Source organism: Melanerpes formicivorus, unplaced genomic scaffold (assembly GCF_026170545.1).
Source record: "Melanerpes formicivorus ecotype bairdi unplaced genomic scaffold, bMelFor1.0.p_v2 SCAF_3, whole genome shotgun sequence".
In the NCBI taxonomy this organism is placed as follows: Eukaryota; Metazoa; Chordata; class Aves; order Piciformes; family Picidae; genus Melanerpes; species Melanerpes formicivorus.
Window position 1 is genome coordinate 35,353,970 of NW_027142355.1, and position 16,912 is coordinate 35,370,881.

Consider the following 16,912-nt stretch of genomic DNA (forward strand, 5'->3'; position numbering starts at 1 on the left):
ACCAACTAAACTATGCAATCAGGCACCCTATCAAGTCTCCTCCTGAACATCTCCAGTGACGGTGATTCCACCACCTCCTCGGAGAGCCCATTCCAATGGGCAATCACTCTCTCTGTGTAAAACTTCCTCCTAACCTCCAGCCTAAACCTCCCCTGGTGCAGCCTGACACTGTGTCCTCTTCTTCTGGTACTGGTTGCCTGGGAGAAGAGACCAACCTCTGCCTGTCTACAACCCCCCTTCAGGTAGTTGTAGAGAGCAATAAGGTCACCCCTGAGTCTCCTCTTCTCCAAGCTAAGCAATCCCAGCTCCCTCAGCCTCTCCTCATAGGGCTTGTGTTCCAAACCCCTCATCAACTTTGTTGCCCTTCTCTGGACACGCTCCAGCAAGTCAAAATCCTTCCTAAACTGAGGGGCCCAGAACTGGACACAGGACTCGAGGTGTGGCCTAACCAGTACAGTGTACAGGGGCAGAATGACCTCCCTGCTCCTGCTGGCCACACTGTTCCTGATGCAGGCCAGGATGCCATTGGCCCTCTTGGCTGCCTGGGCACACTGCAGGCTCATGTTCAGCCTACCATCAACCAGCACCCCCAGGTCCCTCTCTGCCTGGTTGCTCTCCAGCCACTCTGACCCCAGCCTGTAGCACTGCATGGGGTTGTTGTGGCCAATGTGCAGAACCCGGCACTTGGATGTGTTAAATCTCATGCCGTTGGACTCTGCCCATCTGTCCAGCCTGTTGAGGTCCCTCTGCAGAGCCTCTCTACCCTCCAGCAGATCAGCTCCTGCCTCCAGCTTGGTGTCGTCAGCAAATTTACTGATGATAGACTCAATGCCCTCATCCAGATCATCAATAAAGATGTTAAAGAGCATGGGGCCCAGCACTGATCCCTGGGGGATCCCTTTGCTGGTTTGAGCTTAATGTATAGTTATGAAATTAAGATCTGTGAATTCTGTGAAATCTGTGAGGAATAAATGTTACTTTTTATGATGCTGCCACAGCTTCCCCTATGACGTAGGATTAGTTTAGATTATTAAAATTGGTTCTGTGCAATGCAATAGAAGTGGTGGCGCAGTCTTGAGTCAGGCAGACATAGTCTGCAATTGAATTTTGAATGGCCACTTTCAAGACAGCAAGCTAACATGACAACCATAGTTGGCTGACATGCATGACATCAAGGAGGCTACATGCCATGGGATGTGATCAGTACTGCATTATGGAGAGGTTTTTCAGTAGTTCCATTCCTTACAGAGCCAGATGTGACCCAGGTCAACCAGCCTTTTGAAGGTATTCCAAACTGCCTCAGAGGAGAGGTGGTTCACTTTGACCCTGAGCGGCACAAAGGCCTGAATCTGCACCTTGTCACATCCTAATAGGTGGCTGTATATTATACCAAGGCACTTGACACTGTGGGCAGGCTTAATTCTTTGCAGTGGACAACGTACAGCAGTATGCTGTGGATGTGGAGAAGGAGCAGATAGGGGCAGAGGTGGCAGGGCCAGGGGTGGTGCCTGGAGGGGCTGATTCCTGCTGTGAGGAATAGAGTGTGGCCCTCTGGTAATCAAAGTGTCAAGGTGGTTTGCAGAGTGACAGCACAGCAGGGAGGGCCCATCATTCATAGTATCATAGTATCATAGTATCAGTCAGGGTTGGAAGGGACCACAAGGATCATCTAGTTCCAAGCCCCCTGCCATGGGCAGGGACAACCCACACTAGATCAGGCTGGCCAGAGCCTCATCCAGCCTGGTCTTAAACACCTCCAGGGACGGGGCCTCAACCACCTCCCTGGACAACCCATTCCAGGGTTTCACCACACCACACATTCAGGTGTGTGCCCAGAAAATAAGATCCCAAAAGGAAAAATAAAACTAGGCTATGCTGGTAGTAGAAAATGGTCTGCAAAGCAGGCATTTTCCTGTGATTGTCTGATACTGGGATTATTGCAGGAGCAGGTAGGAGTGAAGTAGGACCTTGTACCCACTGCTGGCCTTGGGCAGATCTCAGACACTTCATTCCCCTTTGGAATACTGTGGTTCAAAGCTTTGGATCACCTGAGCACCCTGCTCAGAAATCCAGACTGCCCCCGTGGCACATAGTTTACCCATCAGGGTCTTCCCTGGAGTGGTTTTGATCCAGTGTCATGAAATCATGCCAGATGAATGTGTTGTGTCTTGGGCCTGTGACACTTTTCTCACAGCTTTTAGATATTGAATGTCTCAAAAAAAATCAAGAATGTTGAAGTAATGTTGAAGTAAAGTTTCTAAAGCAATACCATACTGAATTTTAAGTACACGTCACCTGGGAAATTATTGGCAGGACTGACCTACAGCCATTTTATCTTGGATGCTTTTCCCATGTACTGCCATATACATTTGCTTAGTAGCTGAGAATTCTGCTGAATTTCATTTTGTTTCCCTGCTGTAGCCTTAAGCTGTGGGCCAAGTGGCAGGTAGATATTAAATCAAGCTGCATGCTGAGTGTGTCTCTGTGGAAGAGAGGTGTCCTTTTATTTCCTGAGGACTGCTATGTAGCTCCTTCCCAGCGCGATCACTCCAGGCAGCTTCTGGAGGGAGATAATTTTTTCCTGCGCTTGGTTTTGCTGTGGTGTTGGAATTCATAATAAATGTGGTGTTGGAATTCATAATAAATGTGGTGTTGGTTTCTCTCCTTTCTCTGGTTATTTAAACCATGCATTTTTAACATCATGGCTAGAAAGAGAAAATGGGAGTGTTGAGGGCTGAGCTTGGAATGGAACCCAAAAGTTGGAGCTTCCTGACTTCTGTGTGTCTGGAGCCTCAGCTGGAAAGCTGCTTTGTGTTTGTTTGATTTGCATTGATATACTGTTACATCATATATGTGATACAATAGATTAAAAAAAGCCATGTGGCTTTTGTCAAAAAAAAAGTGAACTATGCACTTCCAGTAATTATTACCATATGGGTCTTGCACTGTTTCTACATATGCAGCTAAGTCACTCATATACCACTGAAATGCTGGTTTGTTGTTCTTTGGATTCTTTTTGTGATCTGAGAGAACAGTTGAAACAACATATTTATTGCTATTCCAATGCCTTTTTTTCCTCTCAATGAGAACAGTTGAAACAACATATCTATTGCTATTCCAATGCCTTTTTTTCCTCTCAATTCCTTCTGTCTACTCCATAGCTATGTCCTATGTGCATAGAAAATCTCTAGGCAAGAAAGTGAGCTTCAGATGTGCTTGCTTAATGTAATTTAAATAAATTTTATACAAGTGGGTTATGCAAGCAATTTTCCTTTAAAACTGTTTAAAGACTGGTGGTGATAAGGCAAAGAGAGGTAGGAAGAGTCTTCCATGTGTGGCAATGTGACTTCACAAGTTGAACTAGTTGTTGCTTCACATGCAGATCTTACATGCCAAACCTTTTGTGAGTGAATTCAAGTAGTGCCCAAGTGTGAATTGAATAGAATAGAATAGAATAGAATAGAATAGAATAGAATAGAATAGAATAGAATAGACCAGGTTGGAAGAGACCTTCAAGATCATTGTGTCCAACCTATCATCCAACACCACTTAATCAACTAAACCATGCAACCAAGCACCCTATCAAGTCTCCTTCTGAACACCTCCAGTGATGGTGACTCCACCACCTCCCCGGGCAGCACATTCCAATGGACAATCACTCTCTCTGTGTAAAACTTCCTCCTGACCTCCAGCCTAAACCTCCCCTGGCGCAGCCTGAGACTGTGTCCTCTTGTTCTGGTATTGGTTGCCTGGGAGAAGAGACCAACCTCTGCCTGTCTTCGGGTAGTTGTAGAGAGCAATAAGGTCACCCCTGAGTCTTCTCTTCTCCAGGCTAAGCAACCCCAGCTCCCTCAGTCTCTCCTCATAGGGCTTGTGTTCCAAGCCCCTCATCAACTTCGTTGCCCTTCTCTGGACACGCTCCAGCAAGTCAACATCCTTCCTAAACTGAGGAGCCCAGAACTGGACACAGTACTCAAGGTGTGGCCTAACCAGTGCAGTGTACAGGGGCAGAATGAATGGTCATATTTAATCTTGTCAGTGACATTTTAAATGCTGTACAGTTTGAACTATCCTGCTCTAAAGCTCTGCTCCTTTAACTCGTGCTGTTATTGTCTGCTGCAGTTGTTGACTCAGTAGATTTTCTGATGTGGTCTGGGAATGAGTTCTTTTGGACTTTCACATTATCATATTACAATATACACCACAGATTATTTATACTGGGGGTTAATTGCATCATCTGAATGGAATCCATTTTCCATTGTATCTACAAGTTTTCATTTGAAAATAGTATTTTCTCATCTGGAAATCTGGAATAAAACGACACTGATTCTTAAGGAAATGAACTCTACATTGTGATTTCTGGTATATATTTGACTTTAAACAAACACACTTGATTGTAATAATTAACTGGGAATTATTATTACAGGACGAAATATATCACTTCTGAACTGTAATGGAATATGGAATCTGTCCAGCTAAGTGTAGCAGATGAATAAAATAAAGAGTATTAAGCCTTTTCCAAGGGACTGAGTTGCTAAGTAAAACTTATCCATGCTTAGTATAATCTTAACTCTTCTCCCAACCATTTTTTATTTCATTTTAAAATAAAATCTAGAAAAGTTCCCTGGGACCAGCGAGTAGAAATATGTAATCTCATTCATGTGCAAAAACAAGTGGAAGACAGGACTTCATTGTGTGAATGCTTACTTTTTTTTTGTTTGGCTGTCAACACATAAATGTGAAAATAAATTGGAAGCATTAACTCAACCCCCCCATTTTTTGTCATGGCTTATTGGTAAATTTAAAACCTCGAGTTCATTTTTGGTCAAGTAAACACTTCGGCTTTCCCCTGAAACAAAGCACCTCATTGAATTGCATGAGACACCGCAGAAAGGAAGGGCTGATACACAAGATGGAGGATGTGGGACCTCTCCTGTGCGGCCTTCTCCAGGGGTTTCAGCACTCTGTGGGTCTTAAGAGTCCCCGCACGTCTGCTGCATGCCCCTGAGCTGTTTCAGGTGATGGTCACTCACCTCTGAGAGAGGGCTCTGCCTGAAGCTTGGGCGAGTGTGATGCCCGGTCTCCACATTTCCTCTTCTCCCTTTGCACAGTGAATGTACTTCAGCCACCAAAAATAAGAGAACTGTCTTCCTCCTCTTCATCCCAGATGAAAAACAACAGGGGAGCTTTATTTTTTCCTCCCATCTCATAAATAAAACAATTCCTTCCCTCAGATGGCCTTGCAGGGGGAGTCTTGCCGGGACCCTGTCTGCATCACACAATGGCCGCGGGTGGCCTCTGAAGCAGAGCCAGCCAGGGAAGTGGCAGGAAAAGCCAGGCCAGTGGCCCCAAGCCACATGGTGCTGGGTGGCCAGGTTGAACCTGTCCTTGCCATACTCTCATATCAGAGCACTCAGTGCCGCTTCTGCGATCAGGAAAAGTGGCTGAAACTTTTGGTGAGTTGAGGAGTGAGTCTGCTATTAACATGCAGATCTTTCTATAAAGCAGCTGTGCTTTCTGGAACACCCGGACTGGTGCACACATGCCTGCTTAATGCCCACATTTTGGGCACATTCTCACTTGACAATAGTGGCCTAAAGGTCTTGTGGAAGAAAGATGTTTTCCGTGACTGTTTTGCATTTCCTTATGAAGGTCTGGACTGAACTGGAAACAAGTTAAACAAATCTTGTTGATAGGCTTTGCAAAGCTTTCCTAGTTGGCCTCCCATTGTGCTGTTGAAAACTGGTGTGAGCAAGAGGAAGGATTTGACAAGATGAAAAAAGACCAAGTCAGCAGGGGCACATGTGTATGTGCGTGTCTGTGCACACAGAACAAAAGAAAAGGGGGAATTATGAAGCTGTTAATTTGTTAATAATGAATGGATAGATGCCAAGGCCCAGTCTGTATTCATGTGCTGTGGTTAGTTGAAAACCAGAAATGACCAAAAGAGAAGCCTTAGTAAGTTCTTTTCATCTGTCTTTCCTCTAGAGGCACCAGGGCTGGGTTGTCAGTTCTAGTCCCATATTAGAATAAACCTTTATTAGAATAAACCAAACCAGGTTGGAAGAGACCTTCAAGATCATCGTGTCCAACCCATCAACCAATCCAACCCACCCAAACAGCTAACCCATGGCACCAAGCACCCCATCAAGTCTCCTCCTGAACACCTCCAATGACGGCGACTCCACCACCTCCCCGGGCAACCCATTACATAGCGCAATCACTCTTTCTGTATAGAACTTCTTCCTAACATCCAACCTGAACCTCCCCTGGTGCAGCCTGAGACTGTGTCCTCTTGTTCTGGTACTGGCTGCCTGGGAGAAGAGACCATCATCCGCCTGTCTACAACCTCCTTTCAGGTAGTTGTAGAGAGTGATAAGGTCACCCCTGAGTCTCCTCTTCTCCAGGCTGAGCAGCCCCAGCTCCCTCAGTCTTTCCTCATAGGGCTTGTGTTCCAAACCCCTCACCAACTTTGTTGCTCTTCTCTGGACTCGTTCCAGCAAGTCAACCTCCTTCCTAAACTGAGGGGCCCAGAACTGGACACAGGACTCGAGGTGTGGCCTAACCAGTGCAGTATACAGGGGCAGAATGACCTCCCTGCTCCTGCTGGCCACACTGTTCTTGATGCAGGCCATTAAACCTACCAGCATGCAAGAGCAAATGAAGTAGGAGTAACCAGAGGTGTGATGATGCAAGACACAAGGAGAGTGAAAACTGAAGTGTGCTTTCCATCAAGCTGAATGTTGATGTGCTGGAGGACTCTAGTAACAAAAAGATCAAATTCAACACAGTAAGGAACATATTTTTCCCTTGTGCCAGTCTCTCTAGAGGTATGCTCTGTCATTCAATCAGCAAATATTCCAATAGTCTGTCTGGGGAGTGCCTTTCTTTGTCTCTACGCATGAGACTTTTTTTGATTCCTTGTATACAGGGGCATTGGAAAAATCACCCTCCTGGAGTTGGGTTAATGGGGCTAGGAAAGTGGGCCCTCAACATACAAAAGCTATGTATGTATGCAGTAAAAGCTATCTTTTGGGTCTGTTTTTTATTTTCAGTCTAGGAATGAGGGGGAAGTTCCTGGAGACTTACCAAACCATTACAGGTGGTTGAAAATATTTAACTTGTCTTTTTAATAACAGACAAACATTTATGCTTTTAAAGTCTTTATTCCAAAATCTAGCTTACTCCCTAGAGCCATTCAACAACTTACTGACAAGATCAGTCTGAAATGTGGGATATACTCCATGAAAAGAACCTTTCCATTCTTCCCAGGCAGAAATTCCTTGCAGGTGCCAGTCACCACTGTGGTCCCATGCTCATAAGCCAAGATTAAGGGGAAGACTTCTAGCTAAAGTTAGCACCTACCTTGGCCTAAAGGGATCTTTTTCTGATAAATTGTGAGAACTTAAAGACTGCTTTTTAGATTCGTAGAGGGAGCCACATCTATTGAAGGGCAGAAGTGCTTAGGTTGAAGGTTTCTCTCCCACTCTAGTGTGTATCCAGCCCGTGCCTCATGGCAATCCTGCTCCCAGCCACGTGCTACTTCTGAGAGCCTGTGTGGGTGTGCAGGGAATGTGCATTTGTGGTTCAGTGGGTGCAATACTGATCGTTAACAAGGTTAGCATCTTCCAAGGTTGCTAATAAAGGATGTCCTGCCCCCTCCCTTTCTTTGACTGGTGCTGTCAAGACCTGCCTGGGCAATTCAGCTACTTCTCTATTGGTGAGGTGCTCTAGGTTCTTGGTTCAGACTCCTGTAAGCTCTCCAGGCCCAAAACTTGGGCCTAGTATGTTTGGCTGGACATAAATCAAAGCAGAATTAAAACAGAAAAAAGAAGTTGTTTGTGTTTTAGAGATACCATATCATTCGGACTTCAAAATATGAATCCTGTTTAAAGTCTTTTCCCCTCCCCTGTGGTTTAGATTCATTACTTGCTAGACTTCCTTCGTCTCAGCTGCAGTTTTAATATAGATTAAGAAGGAAAACAGGATCTTTGTTTGCATTATAAAGGAGTCTAGATTGTGAAGTGATTGCCAGTATATTTTTCTTATTCCAACTCTACCTCAGCTTGTGATGAAAACGTCATCATTGTCAAGCCACCTGTACAACTGCAAAGTGCCAGCTGAATCTGTCAGTGGTGCAAAGAGGAAATGAAGAGACTTTGATCCTCTGAACAGTCTCTTATCACCTAAAGATGTTGATTAAGATTAGCTTTTGCTATGACCTTCAGTATGAAAGATTTCTACACTTTTAATCTAATCTACAACATGACTCTAGCAAGGCTATCGTGAGATTGTTTGAAAATGGGCTGCAATGGTTTCACTCTACTCTTGCATGCTGCAAAGCTTGTGTGACACCTGCCACACCATGTGAGTCCCTGGGGAGTGTGTGCTCCCCTGGCACTTGCACAGATCATGAACATGGCTGTCACCTTGAGCCTGACCACTGGGCTCCCAGCTCAGCTTGTTTCCTCACCTTGGTTCACCTCTGCTGTTTTAGTGGCCACTGACATGTGAAAAGCTGCACTGTTGGCAGAACTGGCCACTCCTGGGTTCTTAAAGGAAGCATTGTAAGGAATAGTTTCCCAGTGTAAGCAGGAGCAAACATGGGGTTTTTTTTTTGGTATTGTTTTTGCCCTTTCTGGGGATGTCTGTATTTCCTCACCTACCAAGTTACTGACTGAGATCACCTTAGGAATTGCTATGTGGTCACAGCCTCATGGTCTGGTGTAAATGCTATTCTGTTCCCTGCTCACACCTACAATTTTCCCATTCTCCCCTGTACTGACATTTTTATTTATGTGGCCTGCTATATTACTAAGTCTTCCTTGTGCTAGGTTAAGTAACCAACAGAAAAATGATCATGAGAATACATTGAGAAGGTATCTTTTTTTCCTGGCTGTGTGTTCCCTCTGCTTCTCCTGCTCATTTAGACATTTTCAGGGAGAAGAGTGCTTTGAAAACTAGCAGAAACATGATAACCAAACCTAAATTGTTTCAATTTTCTTAGGGTATAACCCCACCATATTTGAATGCTGTACAAGTAACTGAGGCAGTGTAAGAGGTAGGACAGGGGCATTGATTTTTGGCAACTGCTCAGCTCTACTTGGCTCAACTCTGATGAGAAGCAGAAGTCTCTGTCCCTAGCAGGCTCTGGCTGCCATTTAATATGTTGGTATGTTAGTGATCTGACTCCTGTTTGCTTGACAAGCAGCTAAATCGGGTTAAAGTATGCTTCTCCCTCAGGCACACATCGGCTCCTTTGCACTTGGGACCAGGACACCGTGATTTGGGTTTGCACGGCTGCAGTCCATGATCCACTCTGCTACTGGGCAATAGCCTGCAACAGTGGGGTGGAACAAGTAGGGCTGGAGGGAAACATCTCCCAGTACCGTGGCTGGATTTGTGAGAGCTCATTTCTCCAAACCCATACTGAGTAATAGGGCTCAGGGACTCTGCATGGTGTACCAAGTGGCCTGGCCTGTAAGTACCAGCTTTGCTGATGGCAGCTGCCTTTTGGCAGCTCCAATGGTCCTGGAAAGACCCTGCACTGGCTTTGAAGAGAGGTGGTTAACTGCTGTATTTCATCAAGAATAACGATTTTGCTCAGCAGTGTAATGTGAGTGAGTTGTAATGGATGCAGTGGGTCTCTTCAGGTTCAAAATGCAACAAGGATTCCCTACCCCCCACCCTTGCCAATTCTATCTCTTCCCCAGCAGCCATTTCTTCTCCAAGCTGTACTAACTCCATTCCTTTAGTTTTTTGTCCTAGCCAAGTGCTTTGATCAATCTAGTATCTTTGAACTTTTTCCAACATATTTCTAGTCTATCCACCTTGAATGAGCCTCGACAGAAAAATTTAAATCCTTTCAGTTTAAGCAGAATATTTCTTCCCCCCCCCCCACCCCCCTTGCTCTTCTGTGGGTTTTGTTTTCTTAAAACAACAACCCACAACAAAACCAAAAAACATCACTTTACATAAAACCTAGACTGGCATGTTGTAAGAATTAATTGACTATTTCTGCATGTAAGCCCAGGCATAGGGCCCCACTGAAGGCCCACTGAAGTCTTTGGTGGGTTTAGAGCAACTACCTCTGTTTGAAAACTTGTGATGCTCCTTACTCCAGATAACTGCTGCATCTCAGTTTTTCTCTTCTTAAGACGTGCTCTCCCTTACTTCTTCTCTCGTCACTTGTGAATAGCTCTGCACAAGACTGTTTTGCCTACTTGAGCTTTGGATTACTAGTGGTGATGCTGCAACTGCCAGTCAGTATTTGCTCCTGCCTGTGTCCTCTGGGCCCCAGCAGCTCTCATGCTGACTGGTATTACTAATACAGTCTGTTCTCAGACCTGATTCTGGTGCAAAAAAGGTATGTAGAGGAATGTTCAAGAGACTTCTGTCTTGTTTAAAGCAGACCTACTATTTTACTGCTAGATTTCTTTTGTTTTTCTTTGCTGCTTTCCTCCTTTTCATCATCCTAGTGTGGCATGAATGTGAGTTCTTGTAGTTGTGCAATGAAAAATGTACTATATCTGAAAACAAAAATAACCAACCCCAAACAATACCCACTCCTGAACTGAAATTTCCCCTTTAAAACTGCAGCATTAAATCTGGCCATGATCCAGCCTGGAGACTTTCCTTGGCAGTGACTATGATGCAGAAACCTCAGTTTGGAATTGCTCTTTCGGACAGAGATTCCTGCAAGAATAACAGGAACATGATAAGCCAAGTTATGCCAGGCAGTGAATCCCACTCCAGGACAGTGAAGACAATCTGTCCCATTCACCTCCCATGGACGTCTCTGGGGCTGCTTGAACGTAAGCAGCGGGGGGAAAGGGGAAGGGATGAGAGGTCAGAAATGTAGCTGTTGTTTTAAATCCTCCTGTTTCTCAAGGATTTAAGTCATGTAGGTGAAATAGTTCAAGCTTCTACTATGGAAAATGATTATCTGTTTCACATGTTCTTTCTGCTGTGCCTCATTAAAAGCTTGTTTCATTGTTAGACTGTGCTGAACTCTTACTGGGAAAATTACTGCTCTCTGTTTTCTGGTCTGATCCATCTGCCTTTAAAGATAGATCCGTTTGATTCAGTAGGTAACTGGGGAGGTGAGAATAAGTGATAGAAAACCAAATATGTGCTCTGAGTGACCCTGAATGATGGGAAAGAGATCCACACACTGAGGTACATTGTTGGAGCAATGGTATAAACTGAAGGCAAAAGCACATAAATGCACCCCATTCACTTCTAATTTGGGCAGTGAGGAGTCTATCCACTTCTTACTGTCTGGCTTGGAATGACAAACAGGTGAGTCTGTCTGCCTCACTTTCCACCAGGACATTGCTGGTTTGCAGGGCCACCTCAAAGCTTGTGTGTATGTGTGTTGCTTCTCACAGCGAACGCTATGTAGGGGCATATACACTCTGCTGCTATTTAAAGCATGACTCCCAAGTTAGTTCTGAAATACTACCTCTGCCCTGGTTGGCAAAACTGATCCTGTGCAGTACAGACAAATTAACATCTCTTTGCTCTGCATTGTCTCCAGGGCGAGGTCTCTGAGGCAACAGTTCGCTCAGGGCAAGGTCTTATCCCAAATATCTTCACCCTGCTCAGTTTCAGCGAGTTTGTCATTATGTTTTGCTAACAAGAATGAGGTGGCCTCAAATGGTAGTGTAATCTCTGCTTGCATTTTTATTTCTTTTATTTCTTTTTTTAAGAGTTTTTTTTCCCCCCTGCTGGTAATACAATATTTATGTCTGTTGCTTAGAAAGCCCAGCCAAAGCTCATCCATATTTCTGATGCTGGATGCAGTCCATGAGCAAGTCATGATTTAGTTTTACGTGACACAGAGGATTTCTTTTTTTAACTTTATTATTATTAGTTTAATTTAAATAATATAGTTTAGAGAATTGCACATCCTAGGTCTTTAAAAGCCCATCCAGTGGGCTCTTTCCTCATGGTACTTGAACGAGAACACAGTGTTTTCTGTATTGTTTGGAATAGCCTGGGAAACAATGCCTCCCAGTGTGAACAGATCTCCTTCAGTGAGCTGGCAAACTCATCTTGGAGGAATGTGGTTATCGACTAACTCATGATTTCTGATAGCAATGGATAAAAAGAGTGGAAAAATACTCAGCTGCCTGCAGTCCAATAGCACAGCAGTTTACCGATGTGCATGATAAAGTTCCTTCTGTTTAAAATGGTCATAAATCCTATTGGCCCAAACACAGCATCTTGGCTGCCCAGGGGTGAGGAAACAGCTGTGGACCAAGGCCTCTGGTGTTGTAAACTGGTGTGGCTCTGTTGGTTCCTGAGAAGCAGTTTCATCAGCACCCATTAAAATTTTCATCCTGCTGTATGTTGTGACACTGTTCATTGAATCTTAGAATCAATAAGGTTGGAAAAGACCTCAGAGATCGTCAAGTCCAGCCTATTACCTAACACCTCATGACAGCTAAACCATGGCTTCAAGTGCTTCATCTAATCCTTTTTTGAACATCTCCAGGGATGGGGACTCTACCACCTCCCTGGGCAGCACATTGCAATGGTCAACAACTCTTTCTGTGAAGAGCTTTCTCCTCACCTCAAGCCTAAACTTCCCCTGATGCAGCTTGAGACTGTGTCCTCTTGTTCTGCCACTGGTTGCCTGGGAGAAGAGACCAACCCCCACCTGGCTACATCCTCCTTTCAGGTAAGTGTAGAGAGCAATAAGGTCTCCCCTGAGCCTCCTCTTCTCCAGGCTAAACAACCCCATTGCTTGTCTAAAGAGTACATGGAGTTAATGCTTGTGCTTGTGGGAAAACATTCGGATGGAAAATGTAACCGTCCATTGTTAACACGAGAGTCTGGATTCAATGACTGAAAGTTGGCATTGGTTTGTAAAATATAAAATAAGGAACACACAGAATAAATTAACTTGCATAGAGATTGATACTCTTTTTCCCATGGGGTGAGACTGGAAGGGAGCAGGTTTTAAGCCATTTCTCCAGTGAGCAGAAGGGAGCCAAGGGATTTTAGTTCTTGGAATACTGTAAAGGTCAGTGACATTTGTCCTTGCCTCAACTTGGATGTTGCCCAGGTTTTGGAGTGAAATCTTCTACTTCCTCCCCATGTTCTGCATGGATGGTGTGCTGGCAAATGTGTGATCATAGATGAGCTACAGGTGTGCAGAGGGGAGCTTGCTCCTGTGTCTTGGTCCCTCCTTCCTTGCAGTGGGCCAGGATTTATTTCCTTCCAGCATCTGCAACAGGCTCAGCTCCCCACCCGTGGAGTTTGCCAGGCTTCAGGGCCTGGCTGCCAAAAGGATTGCAGCAAGAACATACTGGTAAAGCAGAGCCTGGTCATGTATTCACTGTTTTTACTGCATTTCAGAGTGATGCTTTCCAAGGAATACCTGAAGGACAACAAATATTTGCAAAGCTGAAGGAAAGCAGTTCTGCATGAGGCTGTTGTTAGAACAGTTGGCCAGGCTGGGGCTGGCAGCAATTCACATTGCAGTTTGACCTAGAGAAATGAGATTGTAACAATGGCTGACAAGGAACAGAGAGATGCCCCCAAAGACAGCAAAGGGAAGGACGTGCCTGCACTCCCTGCCCCAGTTTATCCTTCTTCCCCATGTGCTTAAGAGATGAGCCACTCTTGCTGCTGCTGCTACTGCACTTCTACAAGACCATCCAGACCCCCACCAAGACTCTCTGGGTCTGCCCTGTGAAGCTGGAGGACCGTATAATTGGATGAGTGTATAATTGCTGTGGTGGTTTAGCTTAGCACTCTCATTTCTTTTGTTTTTACATAAATTAGTTTCTTAAGAAGTATTTTGACTAGCAGGAAAAAGAACAAAAGGAAAACCAGCACCAACGCAACAGCTGTGTAGTTCATCAGAAAGGTTTCCCAGGTCTGGCACCGCCCTGGGCCCCCTCCTTCCTCCTGCCACTGCCATCTCCTCTTGCTCAAACTTTAACACTTTAACCTTATACACAGCAGGGGTGGGGAAGGAAAAGGTTCAGCTCTCTTGTACAGCCAGGAAGGTGGATTTCCTAGGTCTCAGGCTGCAGCCTGCATTTTTGAAGCTTTTGTTTTGGAACAAAAGGGGTTGAAATTCCTGCTTTTGAGCAAGGAGTATATGAAATGTAGTTACTGCAAGCATCCACACCATGGCACTAATGTTGAAAACCGGCTCTTGGCCAAAAATGAGAGCTCATGTCAAAACATGCTACAATAGCATATTTTACTACAACACAGGAATGTTAATGCAACACAATTAAATATTATGTTGCAAGGAAATTACATGTCCCAAACCACTGCAATATGTTTCTATGACCCTGGGGAAACTCTTTCTCTCAGTGGTGTGTTTATACTTATGCCAATTTGCTTTTCCCATAACTCCCCTTTTGGCATTGCCTTTGAAATGTAATTCATGCTCCCAACCAGTTCGTGAGGCCCATGGCTGCCTCTGACATCCAGCATCTTGCGCAAGGAGGAGTGGGGCCAGCTGACTGGGCGCGCTCAGGGAAGCCTGACTGATTTGTGTTGAGTAAGGGGAAGACACCTTAATGAATGTGTGTCATTGCAGTATAATACCAGTACGTCTTTAAAAGATGAGCTGCTTTCCTATATCCTGAAGTTTGGAGAGAGCCATCAAAAGAGTAAATGATAGATTTGCAAGCCAATGCTTTATATTAATCCTTAGCTGTCTCGTTTTGGTAGTTCCAAGTTAGAGGAACAAAATTATGAGGTGAAGAATATTTAAGGAAGTCATGAATTCTCTTTCACTCTGGAGACCTCTTTTTACTTTTCTGTTTTGTGTGTGCATATTTCTTGTTTGTTTGTTTGGTTTTTTTTTTCCCTTTCTTTCGTGTATGTGTGGTTGTTTGGTTTTTTTTTCCCTAAAGTCTTATTCCTCTGATCTGAAAAACTCCTGTTTTCCCCTTACTCTGCAGGTAAGCAGACCAAATTGGAGGTGCATGGAGAATCTGGTTCTCATCCAGAAAAAAACCCACCATTGTAGCATCACAGCAGCGCAGGGACCAGCTCTGGAATTAAGTCTTTCAACATATAACTGAATTGAATCTTTCTCTGGATCCTGTGGTTGAAAAAAACTACCAGAGGACTGCCTGATATGCTGGAAAAGGTTGGGAGCTCATCACGCAGGCTGCCACCAACCTGCTCTGAGGAAGAGGCATGGGGATCCAGGCTTGGACTAGATTTCCTCCAAGGGTGTGTGTAGGGGCTGGCTGAGGCCCTGTCCTCTGCAAAGTGGACTAAGCCATGCCAGCCTTGCATGGGTGGTGATGCAAACCTCGAGATAGGTTTGCTGCCACAGCCTATGTGATTATCATAAACTGTTCAAGTCAGAGCCAGTAATTTACATTGTTGGTGGGAGAGGTGGTGAGGAAGAGGGGGAGGCAAGCCATGTTAAGAAAAACTTGGGATTTTATGTCCTTTTTTTGCCAGCTTAGAATTTTTTCTGTGGTCAAAATTACTGAATGTTTATAATGTTTATTCTAGTTTATTTTTCTAAGGGTGAACTGCTGGTGTGGGGAAGCAAAGCAGCTATGAAAGCTGTAACACTATTGTCTGTCAGAAAGGGAGAAATAAAAGTATCACAGTATCACAGTATAACTAAGGTTGGAAGAGACCTCGAGGATCATCGAGTCCAACCTATCAACACAGAGCTCAGGACTAAACCATGGCACCAAGTGCCACGTCCAATCTCCTCTTGAATGCCTCCAGGGACGGTGACTCCACCATCTCCCTGGGCAGCCCGTTCCAATGACAAACAACTCGCTCGGTCAAGAACTTTCTCCTCACCTCGAGTCTAAACCTCCCCTGGTGCAGCTTGAGACTGTGTCCCCTTGTTCTGGTGCTGGTTGCCTGGGAGAAGAGACCAACCCCTTCCTGGCTACAACCACCTTTTAGGTAGTTGTAGAGGGCAATGAGGTCACCCCTGAGCCTCCTCTTCTGCAGGCTAAACAATCCCAGCTCCCTCAGCCTCTCCTCACAGGGCTTGTGCTCAAGGCCTCTCCCCAGCCTTGTTGCCCTTCTCTGGACACGCTCAAGTGTTTTGATGTCCTTCTTAAACTGAGGGGCCTAGAACTGGACACAGTACTCAAGGTGCTGTTTTTGAAAGCAATTACCACACTAACACTTTAGAATGGGTTGTCTGTGTCCTTGATACTGTCACCCAGGGCATGAACCTGCCTGCTGGCAGCTTAGAGAAACACAGGTTGAAGGACCTCCAAAACCTGGACCTTTCTTATAGCCCACTCCAAACGTCTACCTGGACAGCATCTCGGTCGCTGCCTCTTCTGTTTAGACAGAATTGTGCCTTTGTTTTTTTTTTTTTGTCCTTTTTTATTTCCCCCCTCTTTTTCCTTTTTTTCCTTTTTTTTTTCTTCCCCTGGGCTGATGTGAATCAGGTCCTGAGTGGTAACAATCAGGGCATTCAGGATTTTTTTTCTTTTTGGTGACACTTTGAATGTCAGCTGAGCTCTTCCAGGAAGGGCCCTACCACAGCAGTGCCCCTGTTCATGGCTGGAAATGAGCATGGAGCCATGCCCTGATCTAATGAAACCCTTTTTTATCTATTGTAAATCGAATGGGTAGGAGATGCAAGAGTGTGCTCCTTGGCCTACAGACTGGGGAGGCTCAGGCACCTCTCCAGATAACTAGGGGTTGAAGCATTCCGTGCAATTTGCTAAGTTATCAGGACTTCCACTGTTTAAGTTTGCATGTCTGTTCTCCATTCCACAGAGTACAGATACTCATTTTCTTTTCCACACAGAACAATTTAAAGTTTCCACTTTGGAATTAGTGTAAATAATGCCTTCTGCTGAGCTCTCTAGGCAAAAGACTGCCTATGACCTAATACCATAAGGGCAGTTCCTCCATCTGTAATCCAAGAAAACCATCTGAAATT

At 44.8% G+C, this 16,912-nt stretch overlaps 1 long non-coding RNA gene across 1 annotated transcript in view; it reads left to right on the plus strand.

Moving 5' to 3' along the window:
* The window catches only part of LOC137454599 (uncharacterized), a 70,675-nt gene extending 55,017 nt beyond the window's left edge, over positions 1 to 15,658 (plus strand). Inside the window, exons 2-3 of the long non-coding RNA XR_010990650.1 lie at positions 12,500 to 12,685; positions 14,934 to 15,658. This is a non-coding gene — a long non-coding RNA (uncharacterized lncRNA). The remainder of the gene's footprint in view (positions 1 to 12,499; positions 12,686 to 14,933) is intronic.
* The last annotated feature ends 1,254 nt before the right edge of the window (positions 15,659 to 16,912 follow it).